The sequence below is a fragment of the Erinaceus europaeus genome, chromosome 2 (genome assembly GCF_950295315.1).
Source record: "Erinaceus europaeus chromosome 2, mEriEur2.1, whole genome shotgun sequence".
NCBI lineage: Eukaryota > Metazoa > Chordata > Mammalia > Eulipotyphla > Erinaceidae > Erinaceus > Erinaceus europaeus.
This window is the reverse complement of record NC_080163.1, coordinates 192,292,352-192,303,148: the sequence shown is the minus strand read 5'-3', so window position 1 is coordinate 192,303,148 and position 10,797 is coordinate 192,292,352. Positions and strand designations below refer to the sequence as shown.

Below are 10,797 nucleotides of genomic sequence, written 5' to 3'. Positions count from 1 at the left end.
TTGGTGGTGTCTTCAATTCAGGGAAGTCTGGCCGGCATCCTGATGACACCTGGAACCTGGTGACTGAAAAGAGAGTTAACATACGAAGCCAAACAAATTGTTGAGCAATCATGGACCCAAAGCTTGGAAAAGTGGAGAGGAAGTATTAGGGAGGTACTCACTGCACTGATTATTTTTAATGATTTTCTGTTTTTTGTTTGTTTTTAACCAGAGCACTGCTCAGCTCTGGTTTATGGTGGTTGTTGTTTTCGACGGGTTAGCTTGTTTTCGCCGGGCTAGCTTCACGGGCAGGTAACAGACGACCAGGAACTCATGGCTGGGTTGTACGCAGTATCTCTTTATTGATGCAGGACGCAGCACAATCTAAGACGAGCTAAGTTAAACTCAAAGTACAGTACAGTAAAACTCACAATGCAGTCTTTATATATACTTGCCAAGTAAGGTGGAAACAGGATGTGACATAGAGAGGATGGAGAGAAAAGTGACTGGTGAAAATCAGGGTGTGATAAAGAAGGGATCAGGGTGTGACAAGGAGGGGGGTGGAGCAAAAACATATCATGAAACTGGGGATTGAACCAATGCCCTGGAGGGAGGTGCTTGTTAACAGCGGTTATGTAAATAGAATGAAGTGGTTATGTAAATAGAATAGTGTTAAGCAGGGGGGATTTAAACCAAATGAAACAGAAGGGGTCTCATGCATACCAACAGGTGGTGCAGGGGATTGAACCTGAGACTGGAGCCTCAGGCATGAGAGTCTCTTTGCATAACCATTATGCTATCTACCCCTGTCCCCTTTATTATTTTAAGTGGAGTGACACCTGTATCTTTGAATACATAAAGCTTATACTGGGGAGTAGGGCGGTAGGTAGCGCAGTGGGTTAAGCGCACATGGCACAAAGTGCAAGGACCGGCCTAAGGATCCTGGTGTGAGCCCGCAGGTGGGAGCCACTTCACAAGCAATGAAGCAGGTCTGCAGGTGTCTGTCTTTCTCTCCCCCTCTCTGTCTTCTCTTCCTCTCTCCATCTCTCTGTCCTATCTAACAACGACGACATCAATAACAACAAAAATAATAACTACAACAACAATAAAAATAAAACCAACAATGGAAACAAAAGGGAAAATAAATAAATAAATATATATGTATTTTTAAAAAGTTTACACTGGGAGTTGATGAATCCGTCTATTCAGATGCATTCTATGGTGTGTCCACAAGGCAGCAGCAAAACACCACAGCCCAGGTTGTTTCTAAGGATTTTGTGGAAAGGTGAGCACAGGTTTTGTATATAGTGCATTTCTTTTATTTTTAAACTATCTTTATTTATTTATTGGATAGAGACAACCATGAACTGAGAGCAGAGAGTGTGATAGAGAGGCAGACAGACCTGTAGCACTGCTTCACCACTCCTGATGCTTTCCCCCTGCAGGTGGGGACTTAGTGCTTGAACCTGGGTCCTTGCGCACTGTAACATGTGCACCCAAGTAGGTGCACCACCTGCCCTCCACAGTGAATTTCTTAAAGAACTTTGTTAAATGAAGTTCCATGTAAATGTATGTATATTATGATCTAAAGAAGATTTGGTGTTATGAATTTTTCTATTCAGATGCATTCTTCAGAATGTCCACAAGGTGGCAGCAACACACCACAATCCCGGTTTCTAAGCATTGCGTGTAATGTGGCTTTTTGCACAGTGCATTTTAACACGTGAATTGCTCAGATTACTCTCAAAACCATTGTTTTATTTGTTCCCTATGGTATGGTGAGTGTCTGGTACTTAGAATATATTAATTTATGTTCCACGACCATCTTTCTTTAGTTAGGCACCTAGTAGATTCCACAGATCATGATTGACTGCCTTTTTGTTTTTAATTTAGAGGTGAGAGCCAGTTTTAGAAATGTGGACGGGGAGAGATGAATGCAGATGGGGCAGAGCGGGTGGCGGGTGTGTGTGGCTGAACAACCCTTTGGAAATGCACTTCCTCACAAGTCCCAGGTTTGGTTTGAGCCCCTGTAGGAATTGCACTGACAACATGTGGTAATTTACTTTTGTCAGTCTGTTTATTTCTCAGGGAGGAAGCAAGAGGGTGGCCCCTAGAAACCTGTTTTAAACTGCAGGAGAAACTTGCAAACCTTTAACCCTCTCCAGGTCTGATTTCCTGATGCAGGTCTTCACCTTACAAGTTTGAACTGCAAGTGTCTGCAGGGCATCCACTGTCCTCTGCAGCTTGACTCCAGCCTTGTCTGTCATCTGTACTGCTGTGAGTGGTGGGAGGGGACATGAGACTGAGTGACACACCAGAAATCAGAGAGGATATAAAAGTGAGGAAGATCCTAGCCCTGTGTTGCTCGAGTTTTCAGCAACAAATCTGCCGTGAAGGACAGGCTGCCCCTCAGTGTCCCCCCCCCACTCCAGGGGGGCTCTGGTGCCTTCCTCTGCTGCTGGCTTCTGGGGCAGGGTGGGGGATTAGTTGGGAATCCTGGAAGGAGGGGCCAGGTGGTGGCACACTGGGAACACTCTGCACGGCCCCACTGTTTGCCCCACCGTTGCCTCGGGTGGACTTATGGCTAAGCCAATGCAGAATGTCTCCTAAGTCACTTTCCTGGGGACGGACTGAAAGAGCTCTTCGGATTCGAGCCCACACAAACTGCCACGACTCCCGTATATGTCAAGTATAAGGAATTTGTTCTTTTTTTACATTTTTTAAAAATTATCTTTATTTACTTATTGATAGAGACAGCCAGAAATAGAAAAGGAAGGAGGAGAGAGAGAGGGGGAGAGAGACAGAGAGACACCTGCAGCCCTGCTTCACCACTCGTGAAGCTTTCCCCCTGCAGGTGGGGACCAGGGTCCTTGAGCATTGTAATATGTGCACTCAACCAGGGGAGCCACCACCCGGCCCCAGGAATTTATTCTTAAGTGTGAAAGAGTGAGAATAAGGCCAGTATACAGACTTACACAAAGACAAGAGGCAAATCCTAGCTAGGAGATCCCAGGCTGGTGTGCCACTATAGCCTCGTAGCTCTGAGATATCGAGGTCTGGAACTCGTCTCCCTTTAAAGGGTCTAGGTGTGGGAGTTTTCTGTAGGGGCTACGTGACATTTCTATAGCTATCTTTAAGGCAAACGTTCCAAAAATCATTTGTGGCACCGGGGAGCTAGGGTGTTACATGACGTCAGGAAGCAAGCTTTTTTTTTTTTTTTTTTTTTTTTTACAGAAGCAGAGAGAATGCAGGTTAGTGACAACAAAAGGAAGTTACAACATATCATTGACCATAAAACCTTGCTGTTCTGGTTTTGGGATGCAAAGGGGAAATTCCACTATCTTATTCTCTATAAGCTGCTTTTAATCTCTAGCTTCCTATATGAGGGATTCCTAATTGTATCAACTTGGGGGGAGGGAGGGGGGGAGGTGGGGGGTGGGAGGGAGGGAGGGAGGTGGGAGGGAGGGTAGGAGGGAGGGAGGGAGGGTAGGAGGGAGGGAGGGAGGTAGGTAGGTAGGTAGGTGGGGAAGGAGGGAGGTAGGTAGGTAGGGAAGGAGGTAGTAGGTAGGTAGGTAGGTGGGGAAGGAGGGAGGTAGGTAGAGCCTCCCCGATAGGCCCCCCCCAGGATTCCCCAAGACACTTAGGACCCCCCCAGGATCCCCTAGACACTTAGGACCCCCAGATGCTTTTCACACTTGGTCAAGCTTTGCTGCCTGAAGGAGACTTGTAGGCGAAAATCCGCGTAGGATGGGTGGGAGGGACAATAGCAACATGCTCAGCGCTCCCGCCTCTCATGTCCCAGGTCCCGGGATCAGATCCCCCTAGGAGACAAGTGTTTTTCCTGCTTGTTGGGGCCTGCAGGACACTTGTGGGCAAAAGTCTGAGGAGGGTGGGAGGGAGGACCCATAGGAACACTGAGAGAGCTCTCGCCTCTCATGTCCCAGGTCGCAGGATCGGATTCTACACCCCCAGAAACTTTTTCACACTTGCTTGAGCCTTAGGCCCAGCAGCCTGGAGGAGGCTCAAATGGCCTCGGAGGGCGGCGGCTGGCTCAGTAGCCCTGTGGGGGCGACTTACCTCGAGTCCCGGGTCTCCAGTTCAAGCTGCTGTAGGAAAATGAACTCTTCTCTTTTTCATTTTGTTTTCTTTATTTTAACAATTTTTTAAATGTTTATTTATTGACGGTGGATGGAGGAGGAGGAGGTAGAGGAACCAGAGCGTCACTCTGGCACATACTGTGCTGGGGATCTAAGTCAGTGCCTCAGGCTCAAGACTCTAAATCTTCACCCGTTGTGCCACCTCCCCGGCCCCAATTTTATCCTTTTCATTTAAGAAAGAAACAGAGATGACCCCTGAGACTCTGCTCACACAGAAAACTGACTTTCCACACATGGTTCTGTCTTCCCTTAATTTTAGCATACTAGAGTGGCATATAACACCATCTCTGTCTCTCTGAGTTTCGGCAACAAAACATCTCTCCCCTTTAACATTTAAGTCGGAATATATAAATCCCCATCAAGGCCGTTGAGACTGTAGTCTGCTGACTGCAAAGGTTTAAGATGCCTGCCCTCCTTTATTTTGTTTTCTCCTGAAACGTCCCAGCCTGCCCCGCAGGTCACTTCAAAAATCATACAGAGTGAAGTGTCAGTGATGGAGCTGGAGAATCACAGAGGCATGTGCACAACAGCCTTCTGTGTCCCCATCTGGCACCTGGGTGCTGCTCCGTGGGCACAGCCCCACCAGGAGGGGAGCAGCTCCATCTGGGCCGCCTTAGTGTCTTACATCTTGTTTCTTATGTATGTACTTATCTATGCCACCAGGGTTGTTGTTGGTGATTGGTGACTGCATGATGACTGCCACTGCCAGCCACCGACCTCTTTTCCTTTTACTCCTTTTAATGGGGGAGGGGGCATTTGGGGAGATAGCGCTACAAAACTGACCCTCTGTTCCTGAGTCTTGCCCATGCAAGTGGAGACGTGAGGCTTGAACCTGGGTCTGAGGACATGGCACCTGGTGCACCACCACCTGGTCCCTCTCCCCACCTTCCACCATCAGGGCACCCCTCTGTGTCTACAGCCCCATCTTTGCCTGGGCTGGAAATATGGCTATGCCAATGCATAGTCTCCTAAGTCACTTTTCTGGGCGTGGCCACCCCATGTGTGGTTACCTCCCAGGGTGGGGGGCTCCGCACCCTCCACCTGCTGCGGGTCATGAGGAGCTGCCTAGAGCAGCCCAGCCGCCAGTCCCTGGTGGGTGGGGCTGGGGTACAGGGCGGAGTCAGAACCTGGTGGGCGGGGCCTGACGGGGCTGGACGTGAGGCTGCGTGTGTGGGCGTGGCCCGCAAGTCCCCGCCTGCACAGATGCAGGACTCAGGCTGCTATGGCGGAGCTGCATCCCTGTGCCACTTCCTACCACTGGGGTCTCAATGTGGACACAGGACGGTGCAGCCTGCGCTGGGGGAACAGCCTTGACCAGTGAGGGGTCACCTTGGCCCCATGGCAGCCCCCCACACCCTGAAGCGTGGTGAGTCCTCATGCTGGTGCTGGTCAGGGATTGGGGGGCCCTGGGCAGGTGGGAGGTCATTGCCCAGGTCAAAGGTCAGGCATGGAGGGAGGGGCACAGGGGCGGCGCTGCCCGGGGTCCTCTGTGTTCCCTCGTCAGAGGATAGTGTCAGCCGGGAGAGCTGGGCGGCGGGGGCCGTTTCCAGCCCAGCTTCGCCTCTGGCTCCTGCACCTGCTCTTCAGCGCTGAGCGCGACAAGGGGACGCGAATCCTTCCAGCCCCAGCCCAGTCCAGGGAGTCACGGGACTCCTTGGCGGTCCTGTGATTTTTTATGTTTTATTGGAGAGAGACAGAGAAATCAGGAGGGAGGATCGGGGAAGAGACAGAGGCACCTGCAGCCCTGCTCCACCACTTGGAAGCTTCCCCCCTGCAGGTGGGGACTGAGGGGCTTGAACCCGGGTTGTCACACACCAGCACTTGCACCCCCATGCTGTCATGTTCCATGTTTTCATCATTAAATAGCAGTGTTGTGGTGTTTTTTTGTGTTTGTCATGTTGGTGGGTCCACGTGTCCTTCGGTCAGGGGAGCTGAGGAGCAGCCTGGCGCCCCCAGGCACTGTGCGCTCCTGTGTTCCTGCTCGCACCCGGCTCTTCCTGTCTTTCACGGTTTACTAGCGTCACAGGGGAGGGCAAGATGGAGAAGAGAAGCGGGAGCAGCACTCCGCACACGCACTGGACACCGCGGGGCTGCCGCCGGCAGAGGACCACTCCGTGCCCACCCGTGTCCCTTCTCGGGCCGTGCCTGCACTTTGCGGGGGGCGGGGGGCCCCAGCCCCGCTTACCCAGGAGCCCAGGGCCAATTTTGTTAGATTTGGGGCCTCTGGGCTGCTTGCTCATAGTGAAGACATCTGACACTGGGTTGAGGTAGTGTCGTGGTTAGAGCCAGTTTTGGGGACCATGAACTTGCAGCAGGGGTCAGCATGTATCCCGTCCTTCTTTCCGCCCCCCCCCCCCCCGCCTCTGCTGCTGGCTTCTCTGGAGAAGGGTGGGGGATTAATTGGGAATCTGGGCAAGAAGGGCCAGGTGATGACGCACTTGGTAGAGTGCACACCTTGCCTTGAGTGAGGACTCAGGTTCAAGTCCCCATCCCCACTCTCCACCTTTCGGGGGGAGGATGTTTTACAATAGGTGGAGCAGGGCTGTGGGCATGACCTTTTTATAGGACAGAAATTGGGGGGTGGGGAGAGGGGCCTGCAGCACTGCTTGGCCACTTGTGAAGCTTCTTCCCCTGCAGGTGGGACCAGGGGCCTTGAACTCTGGCCCTGTGCGTGGTAGCATGTGCTTACCTGGGTGCACCGCTGCCCGGCCCCCCAGCCCGCCATCTCAGACAAGCCAACGCCTGAGGGCTGCTCTCCTTCCTCTAATTTTGAATGCCTTTCAGGTAGAGAAAACTGGACTTGGGCCCGGGGTGGGAGGGCACCTCCAGCACGGGAGGCCTTGGGTGCACAGGTCCTGTGCTCTCCCACTGAGCTTTCTCCGAGGCCTGAGAGATCCCTGGGCAAGGAGATGGGGCCACAGGCAGAGCAAGGGACTTCCACGTATGAGGCCCAGAGTTTGACCCCGGCCACTGCCAAGGCTGGAGTGATACTCCGGTTCATTCTCTAATAAATCTTTTTTAAAATGGTCCTTTTTGATGTCTTTTTCCTTTTGTCCAGAGCCCCCGTCAGCTCTGGCTTGTGGCGGCAGGGCCTCCGGGTCCCAGCCCGTGGGGTCTGCTGCGTGTGCTGCGTGATGTCCGATGCAGACAGCAAAACGGGCGCTGGCTGGGGGGTGAGGGCCGGGCAGATGGTGTAGGGGGCTCAGGAGCAGGGCACCAACCTCCGTTGTCAACAGATGGCGCCACGTCCCCACAGCCCAATGCTGGCCACAGGCTGCTGACCCGGATGAAGCCGTCCACCCGTCCCCTCAAGGCCCCCCAGCAGCCCCTGGTCTGGAGACACTTCAGGGGTTGGGGGAGGTCCCCTCCTATTTCCACTTTAGTCAATTCTCACTCTTCTCTGCCCCTTCTCCTGGCAGGGGCTGCTGTAGCAGATTCTCCTGCAGGAAGTTGAGAGAGTTGTGTGGGTGTTGGGGGGCGGTGAGCCCAGAGCCCACCTGGGCTCCCAGGGCCTTGGGTTCAATCCTTGTCACAGCTTGGAGAGAGTTGACTGTGTGTGTGTGTGTGTGTGTGTGTGTGTGAACAGCTCTGGAGATCGGCATGTTTCTCATGTCCCAGGTCTGGGGTTCAGTCCCCCCTGCTGCCCCTCACACCCCAGTGTGTGAAGCATTTTCAGCTTTTGCAGCCTCAGCCCCCTGCCACCCCCCATCCTGGAGACTTGGGGGCAGAAGTCCAGAAGGCGGGTGAATAGCCCCGCAGAAGCGCTCCCAGGATTGATCAAAGGCCTCAAAAGCCGGTGCTCTGAGCACTTTCACACGTGTTTGAGCTTTAGAGAGATGAGACCTGGTGGAGAGCTAAGTATGTTAAAATCCACCTAAGGTGGTGGGCGGGGGGTTTAGGAACACTGCTAGTGCTCTCGCCTCTCACAGCCCAGGTCCCGGGATCGGATCCCCCGGGCGCCCAGTGTTTTTCCCCCTGCCTCCCGCAGGGGGAGGTAGGGATAGGAGGCAGGTAGGTAGGGAAGGAGGTAGGTAGGTAGGTAGGTAGGTAGGTAGGTAGGTAGGTAGGTAGGTAGGGTAGGAAAGGGGGTAGGAGGTAGGTGGGGTAGGAGGTAGGTGGGGAAGGGGGTAGGAGGCAGGAGTAGGGAAGGGGGAAGGAGGTAGAGCCTCCCTGATAGGACCCTCCCCAGGATCCCCCAAGACACTTAGGACCCCCCCAGGATCCCCCAAGACACTTAGGACCCCCAGATGCTTTTCACACTTGGTCAAGCTTTGCTGCCTGAAGGAGACTTGTAGGCGAAAATCCACGTAGGGTGGGTGGGAGGGACAATAGCAACATGCTCAGCGCTCCCGCCTCTCATGTCCCAGGTCCCGGGATCGGATCCCCCCAGGAGACAAGTGTTTTTCCTGCTTGTTGGGGCCTGCAGGACACTTGTAGGCAAAAGTCTGAGGAGGGTGGGAGGGAGGCCCCATAGGAACATTGAGAGAGCTCTCGCCTCTCATGTCCCAGGTCGCAGGATCGGATTCTACACCCCCAGAAACTTTTTCACACTTGCTTGAGCCTTAGGCCCAGCAGCCTGGAGGAGACCCAAATGGCCTCGGAGGGTGGCGGCTGGCTCAGGAGCCCTGTGGGGGCGACTTACCTCGAGTCCCGGGTCTCCAGTTCAAGCTGCTGTAGGAATGGCACTGACAACATGAAGCAGTTTACTTTTGTTATCATGTTTATTTTCATTAACTCTTGTTCAGTAAAGACCGGGGAAGGAGGAAGGCCCCTAGAAACCTGTTGTTTAAACCATAGAGAAACTTACAAACCATGAAACCTCTCCAGGTCTTTGTTTTTCAGGCAGAAACTGCAAGTGTCTGCAGGGCGTCCTCTGTCCTCTGCAGCTTGACTCCAGCCTCGTCTGCCATCCAGACGGCTGAGAGTGGCAGGAGGGGACAGGGGCTGAATGACACACCAGGAAGCAGAGAGAACATAAAAGTGAGGAAGATCCCAGCCCTGCTATTTCCTGAGTTTTCGGCAACAAGTCTGCCGTGAACACAACCACAGTGATTAATGATTTTAATTTTCAGCCCCCAAGTAGAAGGACAGGCTGGAACAGGGCAGGAAGCAGGTCCTGGGCTCTGCGGGATCGGCACCAGCTCTCTGAGTACCTGGCACAGCAGATGGCACCTGGGTCTTAAGTGCAGCCTAGAAACAGATCTCAAAGCTTTTCTGACAAGAAAGATTTAAGGATTCAGGAGTATCTGAGGAGCTAAGAGCAAATTGCAGCCAAGTGTCCCAGGGACCCAGAGGGTTTGAGTTTGCTGGGTGGCAGAAGAGTTCGAGACCTGCTGAAACCAAGGTTGCCCCATGGAAAGCCATTGTGAGACTGCTGACAGCACCCCCCACCACAGACACACAGACACACACACACACACACACACACACACACACACACACACACACACACACACACACACACCAGCTTCACCATCTCTGTTTTGCTACAAAAGATTTCAAAGATGCAGGAGACGGCACGTACTGTGTTGTCCTTTGTGGAGACGCCGCTCCTCTTCCTCCACTGTCTCCTGTCTGTCCCGTCCCGGTGTCTCTTAGGTGTTTTCTCCTCCTTCCCCTCTGGTCAGCAGGGCTTCTCCCCCAGGTGAAATCTATCCAGCTCACTCGTTTGAAGGTCTTTGCAAACCTTAATCACTCCCCCGTGAGGCCCAGCTGAGAGCTCCCCAACGTCCGTGCAAACCGTGCGCTCGGATGCCTCACGGCCACGGGGCTCAGGAGGGGGCACAGTGGCTACACTGCCGGGCCCTCTAGCAGGAGACCCAAGTTCCAGGCACCACAAATTCCAGAGTGACGCACATGCTCTCTCTCACCCGCTCCCTCCCTCTCTCTCTCATTAAAAAAAAAAGAATTCCCTCCATCTGTGTATGTAAGCATCACACACCTATCTGCCTACTCGCCTATATCCTGTCAAGATTATTGAAGATTTGAATGCCGACTTGACAAACAAAGAGACTATTTCAGACAAGGAAATCAAATAGAACTCCAGGGCGTAGTGGGCACAGAATGAGTTTCTGACCTGTGGAGGTGAGATGCCCGCTGGGTGACGGCAATACACGGCCTCTGAAGGAGGAAGCTTCAGAGCTGCGAGTTCTTCCCTCCATCTCTCCATCTGGAATAAAGGCCACCTGGTGGGGGAGCCCAGGCGATGATGGCGAGGAGCTGAGAAAGCCTGAGGCAGCGGGGGAGCTGGAAAGCCCTGGAGGCCTGAGCCTGGGGCGGGAGTCGGAGTGTGTCAGCTTCAGGTCCCTGCTGGGGGACACTGGCCTGTCTCCACTAACCAGCACGGCATGTTTTCAAGGTCCCAGGAGTCCCAGGCAGCTGTTCAGAGGCCATCTTTTTATCTATCCCAGAATGGAAGTTAAAATAGAAAGACATTCATTCATGGGGCCAGACAGTGGTGCCCCGGTTCAGCATGGGCAGTGCTGTGCACAAGGACCACGGAGGGCCAGGGTTTCAGCCCCCACTCCCCACCCGCAGGGGGGACACCTCATGAGCAGTGAAGCAGGTGTGAAGTTGTCTCTCTCCTTCTCTATATCCCCTTTCCTCTCTCAGTTTCTCTCTGTCCTATAAAAAAAATAGAAAAAAAGGCCTTGAGGAGCAG

The 10,797-nt window shown here is 53.2% G+C and overlaps 1 long non-coding RNA gene across 1 annotated transcript; it reads left to right on the top strand.

Annotated features, from left to right (window-relative positions):
- Positions 1–5,219: 5,219 nt before the first annotated feature.
- On the top strand, positions 5,220–7,165 carry LOC132536838 (uncharacterized). Its single transcript, XR_009548378.1, has 2 exons — positions 5,220–6,403; positions 6,774–7,165. It is a non-coding gene; the product is annotated as an uncharacterized LOC132536838 (long non-coding RNA).
- The last annotated feature ends 3,632 nt before the right edge of the window (positions 7,166–10,797 follow it).